The sequence below is a fragment of the Budorcas taxicolor genome, chromosome 5 (genome assembly GCF_023091745.1).
Source record: "Budorcas taxicolor isolate Tak-1 chromosome 5, Takin1.1, whole genome shotgun sequence".
NCBI lineage: Eukaryota > Metazoa > Chordata > Mammalia > Artiodactyla > Bovidae > Budorcas > Budorcas taxicolor.
The window spans coordinates 70,992,762-71,014,388 of record NC_068914.1 but is presented as its reverse complement, the minus strand read 5'-3'; the positions used below and the strand labels follow the sequence as shown (position 1 = coordinate 71,014,388).

The 21,627-nt window shown below is 40.8% G+C and overlaps 1 pseudogene; it reads left to right on the top strand.

Annotated features, from left to right (window-relative positions):
• The first annotated feature begins 5,291 nt into the window (after window positions 1-5,291).
• Window positions 5,292-20,556, top strand: LOC128048087 (sorting nexin-6-like; annotated as a pseudogene).
• Window positions 20,557-21,627: the final 1,071 nt, after the last annotated feature.

Here is a 21,627-nt window from a genome sequence, read left to right as displayed (position 1 = left end):
ATGTATTATTTTGATCTATGTCAGAGAAGTTTGCTCTGACATAATAGTTTTAAGACATAATTCATCCATTTTCCTCAAAAATTTCCAATGGAGTCCAAAAAGCCTTATATGTAGTTTGAAGAAAAAAGGAGATCAGGAACATAGGTGCACAGAGCAGGTGGCAAAAAAAAACCCCCGCAGAGCAGAGTGGGGCTGGCAGAGAAAACTGGGCCTGTTTGACTTGGCTGGACCCACACTGAAGAGAACCTTCTCTTCCAGTCATGTACTTTGCAAGTCTGAAAAGACAGCCTCCTGGTGTGAAACCACAGTTGCAGGGCGATCCTGGAGCTAGGGGTCACCTCCATAATGTCCTTCTCTTCCCCAAACTAGAGTTCCCTTTCTTCTTATTTCTTCTTCCAATGAGAATATAATTTTGGCAAGAGTTGATCATTTCCCACTTATTGTCTGTTCATTTTGCCATTATCTCTGTTTGTTAAGATTTTGGAACCATTTGCGGCAGGTATTTTGTCTCGGCCCAGCTATTTCCTGTTACCCTGCATCCCTGGGCTTGGCCATCTCCTTGCTCTATCATTTGGTGAGAGTAGAAGAAAACAAAACCCTCCTAATAGCCACTCCTAGAGAAACTCTTCCTGCTGGATCAGACCCCTCAAGGAACACCTTTCCATCTGTATCAGAAATCTCTTTCAGCTGTCGGTATCTAGTTGGTTACCAGAAATGTGGACAGCTGAGACGACTGAATTGTTGTTCAGTCTCTCAGTTGTGTCCGACTCTGTGACCCCATGGCCTGCAGCACACCAGGCTTCCCTGTCCTTCACCATCTCCCAGAACTTGCTCGAGCACATGTCCACTGAGTCAGTGATGCTAACCAACCGTCTAGTCCTCTGTCATCCCCTTCTCCTCCTGCCTTCAATCTTTCCCAGCATCAGGGTCTTTTCCCATGAGTCAGCTCTTTGCATCGGTGGTCAAAGGATTGGAGCTTCAGCCTCGGCATCAGTTCCCCTAAACATTCAGTGTTGATTTCCTTTAGGATTGACTGGTCTCCTTGCAGTCCAAGGGACTCTCAAGAGTCTTCTCAGTTCAGAGACAACGAAGGTGAAAGGCCTTGGTTTGATGGAGATGGAGCTTAACCTCTGAGAATGTATGAGGGGTAGATAACCTTTCCCAACCTTCATCCTCCTCACTCCACATCAGCATTTGTACTTTGAGACTCGTACGAAAGAACATTTAACAGTGCCGTTCCCCTTCAGCTGGAAGCTTATTGGCTGGTTCCATGACATGTTCCACAAGGGAACAGGTTGATTTAGACAGTAGAAAGCCTCTGCTATTCAGGACATGGGAGTGAGGGAAATGGAGCCAGAAAATGTTTCATAAGACAGTGAGAAAAGAACGCGAAAGATACCCAAAGTACTGCAGACCTGCTTAAAAGCAGGACATATTTAAAAGACCTCAAGGACTGAGGTGCTTGTAACATGAGTGACGGGTATTAAAGCCAAAAGTTCTCCGCTTTCAAATGGGCATATTCCTAAACCTACCAAGCAAAGCAGAACCCACAACATCCATTGTGCTATTGTATTTTGCCCATATTCATGTGCTGCTTTGTAATTGTTCTCAAGTTGCTTTTGTTGTAAAAGGTAAACTTTTATTGAGTTTACCTTCATAGGTAAACTCCCCCTGGACAGGATCTGACTCCTCAGAAGAGTCTCCCCAACCAGAGGTGCCCATTCAAGGCTGTACATAAGTTCAAACACAAAGATGAACCAACCACAGTGTAAAGCCCAGAATCAACACCCTGCCTCTGAGGACCTCGCTCCAGACTAATATATAATCCAACCATTTCCTTTTTCGTGAGACAAGTATTGTCTAAAGGGGTCTGTGTGTGATTTTGAGGGGAAAGGGCAGACTCAACAGCAGAACTCAGGTCCCAGTTGGCTTTATGTCTGAGCCTGTGAAAGGGGAAAAGAAGCAAATCTTCCCTGCGATGGCTGACCAAGGAAGGACAAGCCTTAAGATTCACTGTGGAAAGAGGCTTTTCAGAGCCTTTCTTGGAACAACTCAACTCTTCCAGTTTAGTCTATTCCTATTCCTTGCCTTTCCCACCTATAATTCTCTCTTGGCAAGAACTCCACACTGAATATTCTCAAAGTGCTTTGTAGACTTTAATTAGTTCCGTGGGAAGTAAGGCAAAACGCAGCCTTCACTCTGCCAGCAGGGATGATGGCGGTAGGGGCGGAAGGAAGGCAGGGAAAAGATGGACAACCAGAGCAGCTTACAACTTACTGAAGGCCATGTGGTGCAGGAGGAACTGAGGTTAAAATCCCTGAGCCTTAGTACAAATTTCTTAGCCCTCCAGATTCCTAAACAGGTAGTGGACTCATCCTACTAACCTCCTTTGCTGGGGTGCTGTTGATGAATGCTTATAAACCCTATCCTAGATGATAGGTTTGGAAGATTGTTAAGGAAAGCATGTCATTAAGTCCATACTCACCCCCTCCTCGACAAATAGCCCTGGAGGGAAATGGGTGTTAGCCAGGACTGGAGGGACTCCACTTCAATGGGATGGTTGAGGTTCAACAACAGGAGGACTTTTCCAACCGTGAGGGAACTCAAGGGCATGTATTAGGGGGTGATGCTGGGGAGGGGACTGAGGAAGGCCTAAAATGGGTGACACATGGGAAAAAAATGGTACAGAAAGATGATCAAGAAGTGACTGAAATCCACTCAAGTCACTGTGGATGGTCACTTTCCTAAAATCCAGGATACAGTTTTATAGTAGTTTCCTTTCCTCTCTTTCTAAGAGAGTAAAACTTCTCCGAGGCCTACCACAAAAGAATCGGGTGTTTGCAAATTAGGGACACGTTTCAAGCCTGGGATTCATCTGTGTTTCTCTAGAAGAAGTAATCTGAGACTTAGGTTTGAATCCTTTGTCACTTCCATCTGTTTGAATGAATTAGTTACTAAACTTCTCTAAGCCTTGATTTATTCATCTGTAGAATGGGCTCAATAATAGTTCTTAACTCAAATGTTTGTTATGAGCGTTAAATTAAGGTAAAGCCTTAGCACAAAGCCTCACACGTAGCAGCACTTGGTTCATTTTAGCTACCGTCATGGTCTCAGTCTTTTCTCTGTAGGGGTTATCCATTTTGAAGTTTACCCATGGTCTTTTTTTTTGATCAATTTCTGATGGTCTCCCTGGTCTGCCTCTTAGCTATCTCCTCCCATCCCTAATCAATGAGAAATCAGGGAATACTAATACCAAATTCTTTTTCATGTCATTTAGGACAAAGCAGAATTAGGAAGGTTAACCAGCTACTGTAAGAAAAGATTACATAGATTATCATAGCTCTACACACCAGATATGTTCTCATAAAGCTATTTCTATGTTGAGTAATTTTTAGATGACTTTCTTTATGCTTCTGAAGTAATATTCTCATAGAAATAAGAATCACTGTTAAGGGGAGAGAAGCTAATATTTGAATGTGAGACAACTTCCATATCCAAGTCTAATTGAATTTTCCCAGTCACCAAATAAAGAAGTCCTTATTGTTACCATTTTATGGGTTAAACAACTGAAACTCAGCGAGGTTAAATAATTTATTCAGACTCACTTTTCTAGGGAAGGGATGATGGAGCCTAAATATAGATATAATTCTGGCTCCCAAATCAATTCATTTTCTACTGTATCACACTCAAAGGAGTATTCCTATTTGTAAATGGCCAAATCTATGTGCATTTAAGTTTCCCACACAAATTCCAGAAGCACTTGATCAATAAATTCACATGATCAGAGTATAAATTTAATTTTTAAATATTTCCCCTTATACTTTAAAATAGATATGCATCCTCTTTAGGAAATTATCCAGGTCTTCCCTGATGGCTCAGTGGTAAAAAATGTAGAGACACAGGTTCTATCCCTGATCTAGGAAGATCCCACAGGCCACGGAGTAAACAAGCCCGTGCCCCACAACTATTGAGCCTATGCTCTAGAGACCATGCTCCAAAACAAGAGAAACCATCTCAGTGAGAAGCCTGCACACTGCAAGGAGAGTAGGCCCTGCTTGCCACAATTAGAGGAAAGTCCACACAGCAACTAAGACCTACCACAGCCAAAAGTAGATAACTAAATAAAATTTTAAAAATTTTTAAAAGAAATCATCCACATTTCCTTTCATTAGTCAGCCAAAAAATGACTGTTGCCAGGTAATAATGAGAACATATTTATGATTCTATTTATGTAGTACTCTAGAAAAAGCAAGCTATTCTACAGTGACAGAAGTTAGGTCAACGGTTGCCTAGAAGGGCTGAGGCTGGAGGGCTAGATGGCAAAGGGGCAAGAAGAATCTTCTGAGTGGGACAAATATGTTTATCTTGATTGTGATGCTGATTCTACAAATGTATTTTATGTTATATTATTCAGTCACTAAGTTGTGTCTGACTCTTTGTGACCCCGTAGACTGCAGCACGTCAGGCTCCTCTGCCCTCCATTATCTCCTGGAGTTTGCTCAAATTCATGTCTGTTGAGTTGGTGATGCTATCTAACCATCTCATCCTTTGTTGCCCCCTTCTCCTCCTGCCCTCAATCTTTCTCAGCACCAGTCTTTTCCAGTGAGTTGGCTCTTTGCATCAGGTGGCCAAAGTATTGGAGCTTCAGGTTCAGCATCATTTCTTCCAATGAATATTCAGGGTTGATTTCCTTTAGGACTGACTGGATTGATCTCCTTGCAGTCCAAAGGAGTTTCAAAGTCTTCTCCAACACCACAACTTGAAAACATCTATTCTTTGGCGCTCAGTCTATTTTAAGATCCAACTTTGGCAAAGTGACGTCTCTGCTTTTTAAAATGCTGTCTAGGTTTGTCAGTTTTCCTTCCAAAGAACATGCATCTTTTAATTGCATGGCTGCATGGCATGCATTCCATGAAATTACAAATGTATACTCATGTCAAAATTTATGAAAATTTAGAAAAACTGACTGTATATTAATAATCTATACACAGAAGAAGTAATGCCTCATTAAAAGTTATAGTATAAAACAGAGCACCAGAGACTTCCCTGTGGTCCAGTGGTTAAGAACCTACCTTCCAATGCAGGGGATGAAGGTTCAGATCCTGGGTTGGGTAACTAAGATCCCACATGCCATGGGGCAACTATGTGGCCCATGTGTACCACAATTAGAGAAATTCCATGTGCTGCAAAAAAGGCAACACACAAAAAAGGCATACCTCAGCAAACAGAGCACAATTTCCCTACATCCCATTGGGTATGAAACATATTGCCCCTCCTGCCTCAGAGCACCTATGATGGAAGATCTGAACAACAGTCCCAACTTCCTCTCAGAGAGGATCTTGGACCTAAAGCAATAAATGGAGATTTTTCAAAGTGATGCTGCTTTATGGGGGGACATATCTGATTCTCTTAGTGAGAGAGATAAAGTAAAATTCACTGTTCACACAAAGAGTTCATTGCCAAATTTTTAATAAAATGAGTTTTCTGTTGTTGGAGAGCATGAGAAATTTACCTGGCTTAATGATTCCTTCATTGCAAATGAAGACTATGCAGGTTACACTATCCATCCAGCACTGCCGAGACCTGATTGCGATACTTCAAGCGAAGAACTACAGAAACTTGGAAAAGGAGAAGGGTCTATGACAAAGGAAGAATTCACAAAGATGAAACAGGAGTTGGAAGCTGGTATTTGGCAATATTCAAGAAGACGGTGGCAATGCATGAAGTGTTCCTGTGTTATGCGGCAGCACGTCCTATTTTAAGGAAAGATTTAAATTTCTACAACTTCTTGGAATTTAATAAAGATTTGAGTGTGCGAGGAAAAAGAATAAAAAAGAGAAACTTGAAGATTTCTTTAAAAACATGGTTAATATCAGCAGATGGAGTAGTTGTTTCTGGAATAAATGCTGTAGATGATTTCTCTGAGCATGAATGAATGTTCCTTTTAGGTTATCATAACCAAGTGAAGGGTACATCTGCTAAATCTGATAGGATCACAAGATCCCACAAAAGTGCTGGCGATGATTGCAATAGAATGGGTTCTTCATTATCTGCTTTAGGAACTCAGGATTCTACAGATACATGCAAGTTTTTTTCTTAAAGTTTCAGAAAACAGGAAAAATAAAAGCACAGGTATCAGCAGATGAGGACCTCAAACTTCCTGATCTTTTAAAATATTACTTAATAGAATTCAAACTGCTAAGGATCTCCTCTATCGGAGATGTAGGTCACTAGTGTATTATTAAAATGCTAACAAAGCACTGAAAAAAGCAAGACAGAAAAATAAAGACGCTCTGCAGGCTGAGATGTCCCAAACAATTATGCTGTCAGAAACTTGAAAAAATATCCGAATCTGCAAAACAAGAATGTACAGATTTTAAAACAAAAAGAGTCGCTGCATTCAGGAAAAAAATCAGTGTAACTGGCAGAGTTAGAACTGAAGCACTCAAAGGGTAACCATAGTTGCTACAGAATTGCCTGGAGATGTTATGGAGACACATAGGCAACATGCCACCTTCCTTAAAAAGGGCTGCCTCCCTTCAGATTTAATTCTTTTAACAATTAAAACAATCTTTTTTTCTATTTTTTTGGTCACACTGCATGGCATGTGAGATCTCAGTTCTACAATCAGAAATCAAACCTGCCGCCCAGCAATAGAAGCACAGCATCTTACCTGGACCACCAGGGACATTTCCAGATTTAATTTTTCTTTTCTTAGTTGTGTTAGGCATTTACTGCTCACTGGAAACAAAAGAAACAGATGATAAAGGGCATCTACTCTCCCCTTTTCTGAGAAACAATGGCCTGGTGCCACCCACGGGACCTGTAGATCTGCGCCTGCATCCCAGAGAAAGGCAGATCATCGCACCCTCCTTGTCTTCAGATGCCCAAAGTGCTGTCCTTTTAAATGTAACCTCTAGAGCTGTGTTTATTTTATAAATAGTATCCCTTATGGTTGTCAGTCTTTTTTTACCTATAAGTAATGCCTGAAGTTTAACCCTTTCAAAATACATTGTTCAAACAAGGTGAGATTGCCGTTTTGGGTTTTTTTGTTTGTTTGTTTGTTTTTTAAAAAACTGTACACCACCTTAGTTTACTCTTGTATCCCGGTAAAGCATCCTAATCAGACTTATTTTTAATCAATGAACATTTCTTAGTTTTGGGACAGGCTTTATGTAATTTTTATAAGTATGATTTCTGAAGAAAAGCAAATATATTAGTATGTTTGTCTTAAACTTACAGACTAAATCAATTATTGTCAGATAAACAGTGATAACAGTGAAATAAACAAACACATTGCCTTCTACACTCCAGAGCACAGCTGCTTCCCGTAGTTGTCAGCTGCCCAGGGGCAAAGGCTGTGTCTCTCTGGTTCTTAACCTCTAGCATCTAGTACAGTGCCTGGGACACAAGTCCTCAATGGGTAGTGAAGAGGACTAGCTATTTCCTCTGGAATTTACACTTCGGGAAGTCCCATAGAATTCAAATGTTTAAGCAGCTTGCTAAACATTTATCAAATTGCCCAAAGTGGAAGAGCCATATCAGGAAGCTTAAGTTAAAAAAAGAAGTTTGTGCAGAAGTCAGTTCTCAGTGGTTCCAATTTTATATTTAACCATAAAAAAGTGAAGAAATTACATTGATTTGCTAACTGAAATTGTTCTGATGTCAACCAACTTTGAATAGCATGTCTACAGGGAAAAAAAGCTCTAAGAGACCAAAGGACTAGTAAGAAGAACATCTATGAAAATAGCAAGCGCTTAAGCTGTAGATTGTAACTGTGGGCTTGGTATTATGATTTCATTAATACATATAGTGGAGAGAGTACATATAGTAGTGTATTCTCACATCTCACACCGCTTATTCACCTTTGATAGATGATCTTTCCTCCTACTGCCCCCTCCCTTAAAACCAGCTAACACTCACAACTTCCATCCCCTTGGTCTCTCAATTTTATTATAACCAATAGCCTTTCCAAGTCTCTTATGTTAATTAGGGGCTTCCCTGGTGGCTCAGAGGTTAAGGCATCTGCCTGCAATGCGGGAGACCTGGGTTCGATCAGATGTGACCTTTCTGCTTTTAGATCAACTTCTCCACTTCTGTTCTCACCCCATCTCCTTCCTCTTTCACCTGTCCTTGATCCATGTTTTCATTTCCCTCACCCCAAATAAATCTATCCTTGAATCTCTTTCCCCTAAAATGCCAATCCCCTTTCACTCTTCAACCCATCATCTTTCCAAAGCTTCCTTCTCTGGTTTTTCCTATCTCAGTGTATGGAGTCACTGTCTACTCAGTCTCTCAAGCCAAAAACTTTGCAATTATCTTTAAGTCCCTCTCTTCCATAGCAAGTTGATCATCCAGGCTTGTGACCAGTTGAATTGTATTTCAGAAATATCTTGTGAATACATTTCTCTGCTGTCTCTTCTCTTCTCTGTTTTGGCTCAGACTATGATCATCATTACCCTGAACTATTGCAACAACCACCATATACTTCTTTCTACAAGATTGCCGGGAGAAATATTAATAACCTCAGATATGCAGAGGACACCACCCTTATGGCAGAAAGTGAAGAGGAACTAAAAAGCCTCTTGATGAAAGTGAAAGAGGAGAGTGAAAAAGTTGGCCTAAAGCTCAACATTCAGAAAACAAAGATCACGGCATCCGGTCCCATCACTTCATGGGAAATAGATGGGGAAACAGTGGAAACAGTGTCAGACTTTATTTTGGGGGGCTCCAAAATCACTGCAGTGATTGCAGCCATGAAATTAAAAGACGCTTACTCCTTGGAAGAAAAGTTATGACCAACCTAGATAGTATATTCAAAAGCAGAGACATTACTTCGCTGACTAAGGTCCGTTTAGTCAAGGCTATGGTTTTTCCAGTGGTCATGTATGGATGTGAGAGTTGGACTGTGAAGAAGGCTGAGCGCTGAAGAATTGATGCTTTTGAACTGTAGTGTTGGAGAAGACGCTTGAGAGTCCCTTGGACTGCAAAGAGATCCAACCAGTCCATTCTGAAGGAGATCAGCCCTGGGATTTCTTTGGAAGGAATGATGCTAAAGCTGAAATTCCAGTACTTTGGCCACCTCATGCGAAGAGTTGACTCATTGGAAAAGACTCTGATGCTGGGAGGGATTGGGGGCAGGAGGAGAAGGGGATGACAGAGGATGAGATGGCTGGATGGCATCACGGACTCAATGGACGTGAATCTGAGTGAACTCCAGGAGTTGGTGATGGACAGGGAGGCCTGGCGTGCTGCGATTCATGGGGTCGCAAAGAGTCGGACATGACTGAGCGACTGAACTGACTGATTAACCAGGCATCTTCCATTCTGCAGCCCAAACTTCTACACCTCCCCCACAGCTGCCACCACCAAAATTATCTTTCTGAAATATAATCCAGTTGGGTCACTCCTCTGCTCAAACTTTGATCTGCATTGCCTATAGGACAGAGGCCAAGTGCTGGAGTGTGGCACTAACTGCCCGTCAGGCAAACTCCCCATCACTTACCCTAGGCTGCAGCCACATTGACTTGCCTATTGTCCTGTGCTCTGTGAAGCCACATATGTCTTCATATGTTGGTTCTTCTGTCTGAAATGCTCTTCTCCTTCTGGAAAATTTTTACTTGTTCTTCAATGCAGCTTAAATATCATCACTTCTGAAAGGGCTGTGTTCCCCTCTAAAGAGTTGGGTGGTCCCTCCTATATGCCCCTGGCATTTTGTTTATTCTTTCTGTTTTTAAAAAAGGGTTTTGCCTCTTTAAAAAGTTATTTACTTATTTATATGTATTTGACTCCACCAGATATTAGATATTCAGTTCAGTTCAGTTCAGTCGCTCAGTCGTGTCCAACTCTTTGCAACCCCATGAATCGCAGCACGCCAGGCCTCCCTATCCATCACCAACTCCGTGAGTTCAGTCAGATTCACGTCTATCGAGTCCGTGATCCCATCCAGCCATCTCATCCTCTGTGTCCCCTTCTCCTCCTGCCCCCAATCCCTTCCAGCATCAGAGTCTTTTCCAATGAGCCAACTCTTCACATGAGGCGGTCAAAGTACTGGAGTTTCAGCTTTAGCATCATTCCTTCCAAAGAAATCCAGGGCTGATCTCCTTCAGAATGGACTGGTTGGATCTCCTTGCAGTCCAAGGGACCCTCAAGAGTCTTCTCCAACACCACAGTTCAAAAGCATCAATTTTTCAGGGCTCAGCTTTCTTTATAGTCCAACTCTCACATCCATACATGACCACTGGAAAAACCAGAGCCTTGACTAGACGGACCTTAGTCGGCAAAGTACTGTCTGGGTTGGTCATAACTTTTCTTCCTAGGAGTAAGCATCTTTTAATTTCATGGCTGCAATCACCATCTGCAGTGATTTTGGAGCCCTAAAAAATAAAGTCTGACAGTTTCCACTGTTTCCCCATCTATTTGCCATGAAGTGATGGGACCAGATGCCATGATCTTTGTTTTCTGAATGTTGACCTTTAATCCAACTTTTTCACTCTCCTCTTTCACGTTCATGAAGAGGCTTTTTAGCTCCTCTTCACTTTCTGCCATAAGGGTGGTGTCATTGCATATCTGAGGTTATTGATATTTCTCCCGGCAATCTTGATTCCAGCTTGTGCTTCTTCCAGTCCAGCGTTTCTCATGGTGTACTCTGCACAGAAGTTAAATAAGCAGGGTGACAATATACAGCCTTGACGTACTCCTTTTCCTATTTGGAACCAGTCTATTGTTCCATGTCCAGTTCTAACTGTTGCTTCCTGACCTGCATACAGATTTCTCAAGAGGCAGGTTAGGTGATCTGGTATTCCTATCTCTTTCAGAATTTTCCACAGTTTATTGTGATCCACACAGTCAAAGGCTTTGGCATAGTCAATAAAGCAGAAATAGATGTTTTTCTGGAACTCTCTTGCTTTTTCCATGATCCAGCGGATGTTGGCAATTTGATCTCTGGTTCCTCTGCCTTTTCTAAAACCAGCTTGAACATCAGGGAGTTCACAGTTCACATATTGCTGAAGTCTGGCTTGGAGAATTTTGAGCATTACTTTACTAGCATGTGATATTAGGCATGTGGATTCTTTACTTGCAGCATGTGGGATTTAGTTCCCTGACCAGGGATAGAATCTGGGCCCTTTGTATTGGGAGCCCGGAGTCTCAGCCACTGAAACACTAGGGAAGGCCTTGTTCCTATTTTCATCTTAACGTTTATAATGTTGTTTTAAAGTTCTTTGAGAAATCAGTTTTCCTCTACTACCTCGCTATAAACTAAACTGATTCAGGACAGGAATCAAATTTACTTGTCTTGTATCTGCTGTGCCCAGAGCAATAACTGACATCCAGTAGAGACCAATAAACATTTGTTGAGTGAGTGACTGAATCAGCAGCAGTTTTCTCTTGGGTAGTCCCAGGAAGCTTGTGTGAAGTTAATACTACTTCTTAAAATGTGCAAGAGAAAGTGCATTGAATAGATATGCTAAAACTGCAGGGTAATACACCCCAAAGACAAATGCAAATGATATTTGCTCTTTTCCGATTATTTGGATTAGCTGAGGTTTTAGATTAACCGCTATTTAGGATGAACTCTGCCTCTACCTTCTCCCTGTAATGTTGATCTGGGTGAGTATATAATCCTTCCCTTAGATCATCCTCACCACTGTACCTCTCGCCTAGAACAGATCGTGAGAGTCATAAACACTGCCTTATTCTGGGATAGCAGATCTGGGTGCTCTTTCCTGGACTATTGTAAGTCACACTCAACAGAATTTGGCACAGATTTACTTACAGTTTTCCTGGCTGAAAGATTTATTTTAAATGTTTGCTGTTTTCACCTTCTAATTCTGAAATCCTTTTTTTTTTTTTCTTTTTTTCTGGTTTTTTTTTCACTCCTATGTCTCAACCCTAGGAATAGGGACTGGCACATAGCAGATATTTGATAAATAGTTGTTGAATGAGTGAACATTTTTATAATTTTCAGATACGTCATACATATAGAAAAGTACATATATCAAATGTAATCCTAAATAGGGCTTCCCTGGTGGCTCAGTGGTAAAGTCAGCCTGCCAATGCAGGAGACATGGGTTTGATCCCTGATCCAGGAAGATCCCACATGCTGCAGAACAACAAAGTCTGTGTACCACAACTACTGAAACCTGAGCACCCTAGGGCCAGTGCTCCGCAACAAGAGAAGCCACCACAGTGAGAAGCCTGTGTAGTGTAACTAGAATTAGCCCCTGCTCTCCACAACTGGACAAAAGCGCACACAGCAACAGAGATCCAGCACGGCCAAAAATAAAGAAATAAAATTATTTTTAAAATATATATGTATAAAGTTTTAAATAAATAAAACAGATGCCCATGTACTTAATAAACAAACTCCGCTAAGTTGCAGGATACAAAATCAAGACACAAAAATCAGTTGCATTTCCATACACTAACAATGAACAATCGAAAGAAAATAATCCCATTTGTTGTTGTTTAGCTGCTAAGTTGTATCCAGCTCTTTTGTGACCTCATGGAAGTAGCCCTCCAGGCTCCTCTGTCCATGGGACTTCCCAGGCAAGAAGACTGGAATAGGTTGCCATTTCCTTCTCCAAGAGGTCTTCCTGACCCAGGTATTGAACCCAGGTCTCCTGCATTGCAGGCAGATTCTTAACCACTGAGCCACCTGGAAAGCCCAATCCCATTTATAATAATATCAAAAATAATAAATCACTTAGGAATAAATGTATTCTGTGTATATATTTAATGTATATAGATAAATTTATCATTTATATATATTAGTTTTTATTTGTACATTATGATGTTCTGACATCTTAAAAGACCTTTCTGGTTGGGTTGAGACTGCCCTTCCTGGGCTAGCCAATTTTTAAAGTAAAAAAAACCCAGCTGGAAGCATGTCTTTGGTATGCAAACTAACCACTTGGCAGTCATGCCTCCTCTAGCTATTGCAGCCCCAGAGGCAATATTCCTTTGCCTTATCATTCCAGGACTAGATACCAGGCAACCAGAGACCATCTCTAGAGCCCAAAGTCCACCAAAATTACTCAAACTAACCAACCCTAGGTTGTTTACCTCTCCTGGCCTTACCTTTTCCATGGAAATCCCAAGAAATTCTACAGCTTAAACTTTCCTCTCACTCCTGTCTTCTGCCTCCTGATCACCCTGGTGTTTTCCCATGTGGTCCCACATGGGGTGCCTCCTGTTTCTAGTGTGGGTGAATATAATAAACTTTATTTTTCCTGAGCATATCCTCTATCTCCTCTTGTGGTTACACCCGAGTGACGGTCTCATCAATAAAATGCAAAACAAGAAACCTAATCAAGAAACTAAAGACTTGCACACTCTAAAACAATGCGGAAAGAAGTTAAAGAAGACATAAATAAATCAGAAGATGTCCCATGTTCATAGATTAAAAGACTTAATATTGCTGAAAAGTCCATGCTACACAAAGTGATCTACAGATTCAATGCAATCTCTATCAAAATCTCAATGGCCTTTTTTGCAAAAATAGGAAAAGAAACTTGAAATTCATATGCAATCTCAAAAAACCCCTGAATAACCAAAACAATTTTGAAAAAGAAAAACAAAAATGGAAGCCTCACACTTTCTGATTTCAAAACATATTAAAAAGTTGCAGGCACTTCCTTGGTGGTCCAGTGGTTAAGAATTCATCTTCCAATACAGGAGATGTAGGTTCAATCCCTAGTCAGGGAACTAAGATCCCATATGCTGGCGGGGCAACTAAGCCTACACACCACAGCTAGAGAAGAACCACAGTGAAGATCCAGCATGGCCAATAATTAAAGAAAAGTTCATTTGTTAAAAAAGAAGAAGAAGAAGAAACTACAGTAATCCAAAGAGTATGGTTTTGGCATAAATACAGACATATAACTGGTGAATAGAATAGAGAACCTGGTAACAAACCCTCAAATATATATATAGCCAAATCATCTTTGAAAAAGGTGCCAAGGCCACACAGTGTGGAAAGAATAATGTCAACAGATGGTATTATGATAGCTGGATATTCATATGCAAAATAATAAAATTAGACCCTTACTTTATACCAGATACCAAAATTAACTAAAACTTAATTAAATACCTGCATATGAGATCTGAAACTATAAAACTCCTGGAAGAAAATATAGAGGAAAGCTTTATGATACTGGATCTGGCAATGGTTTTCTGGATATGGCACCAAAAGCAAACAGAGACAAATGGGACCACGTCAAACTTAAAAACTTCTGTGCAGCAAAGGAAACAATAAACAGATTGAAAAGGCAACCTACAGAATGGGAGAAAATATTTGCAAAAGATATATCTGATAACAGATTAATATATAAAATATATAAGAAGCTAACAACTCAACAATTAAAAAATCTAATTAGAAAATGGGCAGAGGGTTTTAATAGATATTTCTTCAAAGATTTACATATAGCCAAAAAGGATATGAAGTATTTTAAGCATTACAATCATAGTCAAGGCTATGGTTTTTCCTGTGGTTATGTACGCATGTGTGAGTTGGACTGTGAAAAAGGCTGAGCGCCAAAGAATTGATGCTTTTGAACTGTGGTGTTGGAGAAGACTCTCGAGAGTCCCTTGGACTGCAAGGAGATCCAACCAGTCCATTCTGAAGGAAATCAGCCCTGGATTTCTTTGGAAGGAATGATGCTAAAGCTGAAACTCCAGTACTTTGGCCACCTCATGCGAAGAGTTGACTCATTGGAAAAGACTCTGATGCTGGGAGGGATTGGGGGCAGGAGGAGAAGGGGACACAGAGGATGAGATGGCTGGATGGGATCACTGACTCGATGGACATGAGTCTGAGTGAACTCCAGGAGTTGATGGTGGACAGGGAGGCCTGGTGTGCTTCGATTCATGGGGTCGCAAAAAATCGGACACGACTGAACTGAACTGAACAATCATTGAAAGTGAAAGTGAAGTCACTCAGTCGTGTCCAACTCTTTGTGATCCCATGGACTGTAGTCTACCAGGGTTCTCTGTCCATGGGATTTTCCAGGCAAGAGTACTGGAGTGGGTTGCCATTTCCTTCTCTAGGGGATCTTCCTGACCCAGGGATCGAACCCAGGTCTCCTGCATTGCAGGCAGACGCTTTACCCTCTGAGCCACCAGGGAATATTACAATCATTAGGGAAATGCAAATCAAAACTACAATCACCTGACACCAATTAGGAAAGTCACTGTCAAACAACAGTATACAACAGAAAATAAGTGCTGGTGAGGATGTGGAAAATTCGGACACCTGCGCCCTGTTGGTGGGAATGTGCAGCCACTAAATGTACATATAAAATGATATGGAGGTTCCTTCAAAAATTAAAAATAGAACTATCATGATCTAGCAATCCCACTTCTGGGTATTCATCCAAAAGAATTGAAAACAAGATCTCACAGAGATATTTGCACATCCATGTTCCTTGCAGCATTATTCATAAAACCAAGAAATAGAGACAATCCAGTTGTTTGTCAACAGATGAATGGATAAAGAAAATGTAGAATGTAAATACAATGGAACGTGACTCAGTCTTTATAAAAAGAAGGAGAGACTCTGCTTTGGGAAAGCAAGTGTTCCCCTTACTTGCTGCAAGTAATAAATCCTTCTCTGGAAAAAAAAAAAAAAAGAAGGAAACATTTTCTTAGCTACAGAATGGATGAACTTTGTAGATATCATGTTCAGTGAAATAATTCAATAACAAAGAGAAAAATACTGCCTGAGTCCGCTTTTATGAGATATCTAAAATAGTCAAACTCTTAGCAACAGAAAGTAGAATAGTGGCTGCCAGGGACTGGGAGAAGTGGAAAAGAATTGTTCAGTATGAAGAGTTTCAATTTTGCAAGATGAAAAAGTTCTAGAGATGTGCTTTGTGCACATAGTTAACACTACTGTACTGCACACCTAAGGTTAAGATGGTAAATTTTTTGATCTATGTTTTTGATCACACACACACACACACACACACACACAATGAATAGAGTTGCTGGCTGATATGTATCTTCAACTTTAGAAGATAAAACTAAATTGTTTCCAAAGTGGTTGTGCCAATGATACTCTATCCAGCAGTATATAAGAATTTTGCTCCTTATCCTCACCAACATTTGGTATTGTCATCCTTTTTAAATTTTGCCAATCTATGGATAATTTTAATTTACATTTTATTGATTACTATAGAGTTTGAACATCTTTTCAGATGTTAATTGACTGTTTGGATTTCCACTTAAGTGAATGACCTATTCATGTCTTTTGCCCACAATAAAAAATGATTTTTTTAATCAATTCTTTGTATTTCTGTGCACAAATTCTTTGTAAGTTATTGAATAGCAAATATCTCCTAGTTCATGGCTTGTCACTTTTTTGATGGAGGCCTTTAAAGAAAACACATTTTTAATGTAGTCAAATTTACCCATCTCGTCTGTTATGGTTTACTCTATTAACATCTTGTTTTAAGAAATCTTTCTTTACCCTGAAGTCATAAGGACATGTTTTATGGAATTGATTTTTGAAGAAGTGTGAAAATGGAATAGGAATCCATCAAAAGAGGTACTTTTTCTTTACATAGAAGGCGGATGCCAAAGGTGGTCCATCTACACAGAATTAGAGCTGCTGCTGCTTCAGAGAGAGTTGATCTAACCATAGGAAGGGTTTCCTATCTATGATGGCTTATTGAAGCAATGGAGTCTATTTCACTCTGCTTGGGAGTGGTAGTGGTTGCTTAGGAGTTGATGAATACTAGAGAGATAATTCAACTGGAGGGGAGAGGCTAAGAGTCAAGGGACAGGCAAAATAATCCTCCAGTTCTTGGTGAGCCTAAATATATCACTAACAAGCTGCAAGGCACAAACTGAAAATAGTGTGTACCACCCTATCCAGGTCACCCTGTCGCTGCTGGCATCCTTATCCCTTATCCTTCACCTGGAACTTTCTATCTAGTGAAAATAAAACAATCTAAAGAGAATATGGCCAAAACCACAGTGGAAAGGATAAAAGGTAAAGCTTTGAGAATTAGAAATACTCTTCTTGAGGAACAACAGAAGTGTGGATTTATCTTCCCTGGAACCTTTAAAAGTTACACTAAAACAGCTTTGAGTGGAAAAAGGAGGAAACCTCTGGAGCTATTTGGATCCCTGTGGAGGACTTTTATTTGAGCAGAGGGCCAGGGAGGGAGGGTGTCTCAAGATTGGATCAGCTGAAAAGTCCTTCTCCTTCAACTTGACCCAAGGTGGCTGCCCCAGTGAGGAGAACATTTCAGAAGGAGTCAGCGGACAAGGTTTGGGGAAGAAGAGGAGACAGACAGAAAGACTGGCCTCTAGAGCTCCTAAAGCGAAACAGAAGGAGTGGAGTGAGAAGGAAAGCTCTAGAGGGGTAGGCTGACAGAGACAGGATGAATGGCACTCCTGGCTCCTGCAAAGGGACGTCACCATCAACCTTTAGTTTTCATCCCAGGCAAGTGAAGAGGAGCAAGAGAGGAAGGACGATGCAACGTGAATTATTACACAGCCCTTGGCTTTCAGAGTCCTGCCAGTAAAAGAGGTTTATGGAGCGAAGCTTCGAGCATAGGGTTCTAGAAAATGCTCACACCACCTTCAGGCACATTTCTTTACATTTGTGCACTCATGCATGGACCCCCTCCATGTGCATACTCAGACGTTCATGTCCATAGAAAGAGCAGGTATGCAATAGTGTGCAACATAATTTCACTTTTCAGATACAATCCTGTCCAGTCTTGTGTTTCCACACAGGCTCCAGGCTAGATCCAACCACTGACGTGGGTTTTATTCAGCTTTGCATGGTTGAGAGGAGTAACTATAAAGGTGATGAGGAGTTGCAGAAATCTGCACTAACTGTTCCGAATTGAATTCAGTAAATGATTGTTCTTGAGGAAGGACGTGAGGAAAGCAGTGATTCACACAGACCATTTTAACTATGTTCAGTTCAGTTTAGTCACTCAGTCATGTCCGATTCTTTGCGACCCCATGAATCACAGCACACCAGGCCTCCCTGTCCATCACCAACTCCCGGAGTTCACTCAGACTCACGTCCATTGAGTCCGTGATGCCATCCAGCCATCTCATCCTCTGTCGTCCCCTTCTCCTCCTGCCCCCAATCCCTCCCAGCATCCGAGTCTTTTCCAATGAGTCAACTCTTTGCATGAGGTGGCCAAAGTACTGGAGTTTCAGCTTTAGCATCATTCCTTCTAAAGAAATCCCAGGGTTGATATCCTTCAGAATGGACTGGTTGGATCTCCTTGCAGTCCAAGGGACTCTCGAGAGTCTTCTCCAACACCACAGTTCAAAAGCATCAATTCTTCGGTGCTCAGCCTTCTTCACAGTCCAACTCTCACATCCATACATGACCACTGGAAAAACCACAGCCTTGACTAGACGGACCTTAATCGGCAAAGTAATGTCTCTGCTTTTGAATTTAACTATGTAGATGGAGTTAAATTTTGATTCACTAGAAGCAGAGACTGGGGAGGAGGCAATGCCATTGAATAGACACAAAAGATGAGTCTCAGAAACGTCAGATGAAAAATTAGGACTGTGAAAACAAAGATCAGACAGGTTGAACCTGGGGTAGTGTCTGTCTGTCTCCTCTTTCTATTTCCAAATTCCTGGGAGTCAGGATGCAGCCAGGAGCTGGGGGAGAGAGATCTTTGATCTTATGCTTCTTCACGCTCCAAGGAGACGGTCCTGACGCCCTGTCTGGGTTTCTCAAGAGCTCACTCAGAGGCCTGCAGGTAAGGACCTTGGAGCCAGTCTTTAGCAAAGTCCTGGTTGTTGTGGGGCAGCTTCTGAGACAAGCTGAGAAAGCAAAGGGGAAGGGAGACTCAGGCTGTTGACAGGGCAACTCTGTCATTCCCCCCTGCAATCCCGCCGTGGTTGGCTCTTATACCACCTATACTATTATGACCTTCCTTTCTTTCCTTGATTTCAGAGTTAATGGTCAGGAAGGGACTTCAGGCATTCGTGCTTCAGTGGTAACAACATCTAGGTCAAGCATGCAGAAGTCTTCCATACATTTAAAAGCAATGACAGAGTCATCATTGAGCCTTGTCATATGATCATTTTAATTGTATTTGTATTTCTTAGTCATTTATTGCTTGAACCATATGCAATTGCTGACATATTTGGCCATTTTGTTCTACAAAAACCATAATCTCATAGATTTCAACTGAATATTAAGAACCTCTTGTGTGTTCTTAAGGACTAGGAGGCGATTTGGTGTAGTGGTTAAAAATCAGAGCCAAATTGCTCTTCTTCTCCCAGATCAGCTCCACCATCTAATCTTAAATAAGTTATTTAACTTCTCTGCGTCTTCATTTCCTCATCCCTAGACTAAAGATAATAGTACTTCAAAGGCTTGTTTTGAGGGGGTTTTCTGGTGGCTAGTGGTTAGGATTCTAGGCTTTCACTGTTGTGGTCTGGGTTCAATCCCTGGTTCAGGAACTGAGTTCCTGCAAGCTGTGGGACACAGCCATAAAGAAAGAAAGGAAAAAAGCTTGTTTTTGAGATTTAAATGTGCTATCACACATAAAGCACTTAGAACAGCACTCAAACCAGACTCCATATAAATAGTGACTATTTTTATACCCTAGTCCTTATCTCTTTTTTAAAAAAATTGCTTATTATCTTTAATAGTTCTATTATTTATAAATCCTTCCACAAAGGGGCATTATAGTTCTTCAGTTTATTGCAAATATATCTTTAAAAAAGTCAGCCCTACTGTTGAAGCTATAATACAAATTATTTTAATTATCAGCACTATACTAAAAAGCACAATGGAGAACATCTTATTTAAATAAAATAAGGATAATATTTCACTGGGGAGTATATCCAACAGATTTTTTTTCTCTATATGTATCTACACCCAGTGGTGGTGTTTATAGGCAAATTTTAAACAACTGCAAATTTTTAAAAAAGCCATGTTTTGCTCAGGAATACTTATATACACATACTCTACTGGTTGTTTTATACAGTCGTGTCCAACTCTTTGTGACCCCATGAACTACAACCCACCAGGCTTGTCTGTCCATGGAATTCTCTGGAGTGGGTTGCCATTCCCTTCTCCGTAGTAGATACTAGTCTGCCAAATTTCAGATGGCAAAATGCTAAGCTGTGGGTCTGGTATTGTCCAGCTAGGTATTTCTTGTCATCCTGGAAAACGTGCCATTGAGAAATGTTGAGATCATCTTGTCACCACCACTTCTCAGAGGTGACCCCACCATGACAGAACATTCATATCCTGAAGATTCAAGGCCTAGCAAAAAGCCTCCCACAAATCCACCGGATATCGCAAGGTTCTGTTTGACAAGTTCTGTTGCTGATTTCAGGTGCTGCCTCATTTGCTCATTTCTTCATCTGTTCTTTGGCTTTGTTCATGCCTCTCTCAACGCCCTTCCAGTTGATCGGCACACAGCCACTGTGGCTGGCAATCTGAAGGAGAAGAAAGCCACCACCTACTGCAGATGCTGCAAGTTTTCCAACTTTCTGGAACAAAAATCCCACACACCTGTCACTCACTTCATCCATTACAATCTGGGTGGCTACTGAGTGATTTTCTACCACAGGTCCAGAACTGTGGCCAAACACTGGATTCCTCCAGTGGTGTCTTTTTACATACTCAGTTAAATCTAACATGTCATAAAAGTCATCATCACTTTCATATTCTTTGGGAGGGGAGTTCTGGGCCCTATTTTTAAATTATTAAATATTTCAGTCATATAAAAAGTATATATTATAAGAAAATTAACACTATGTGCCAACTTTTCAGCTTAGAAATAAATTACAAATATAAGGAAAACCCATGGATAATTTTCCCCTATCATATTAGTGTTCTTCTTTCTCAGAAGTATCCTCCATCTCGAATTTGGTGCTTATCATTATCATGGAAGTTTTCAAAAACTTTTATTTCATCTGTATGTAACATAAGCTATATACAATATTGTTTTATATGTTTCTTAATTTTTACAAGTGTATCATACCATACTCATCCTTCAGCTAGCTTTTGTTGTTCAATATTGTTTTCGGTATTTATCTGTGTGGCTACAAGAAGCTTTCATTTATTTGTTTAACTGCTGTATAGTATTCCTTGGGCTTCCCTGGTTGCTCAGCGGTAGAGTCCGCCTGCCAATGCAGGTGATGCAGATTCAGTCCCGGGGTGGAGAAGATCCCCTGGAGAGGGAAATAGAAAGCTGATTCCAGTGTTCTTGCCTGGGAAATCCCATGGACAGAGGAGCCTGGCAGGCTACAGTCCTTGGAGTCAAAAAGAATTAGACACAACTTAGTGACTAAACAACGGCAATAAGCTAGAGATGTAAATTTATGTTATTAGCATAATAATTTTTCTTGTATTTTCCTCTAATGGTGTTACACTTTTGCTTTTCACCTTTACCTCTTTAATCCACTTGGAATTAACTTCTTGTTTAGTGAGAGAAAAGGATTTAATGTCCCCCCCTAAGGGAAGCCCATTGTCCCCCAGCGGCATTAGTTACATAGTCCAGCATTTTCTCTACTGGTTTGAAATATCAGACACCAGATTTAAATAGCAGAGGTCTGTTTGTGGGTTCTAGTCTTTTAAATTAGTCAATCTGATCATCCCTAGGCAAATACCACACTTACCTG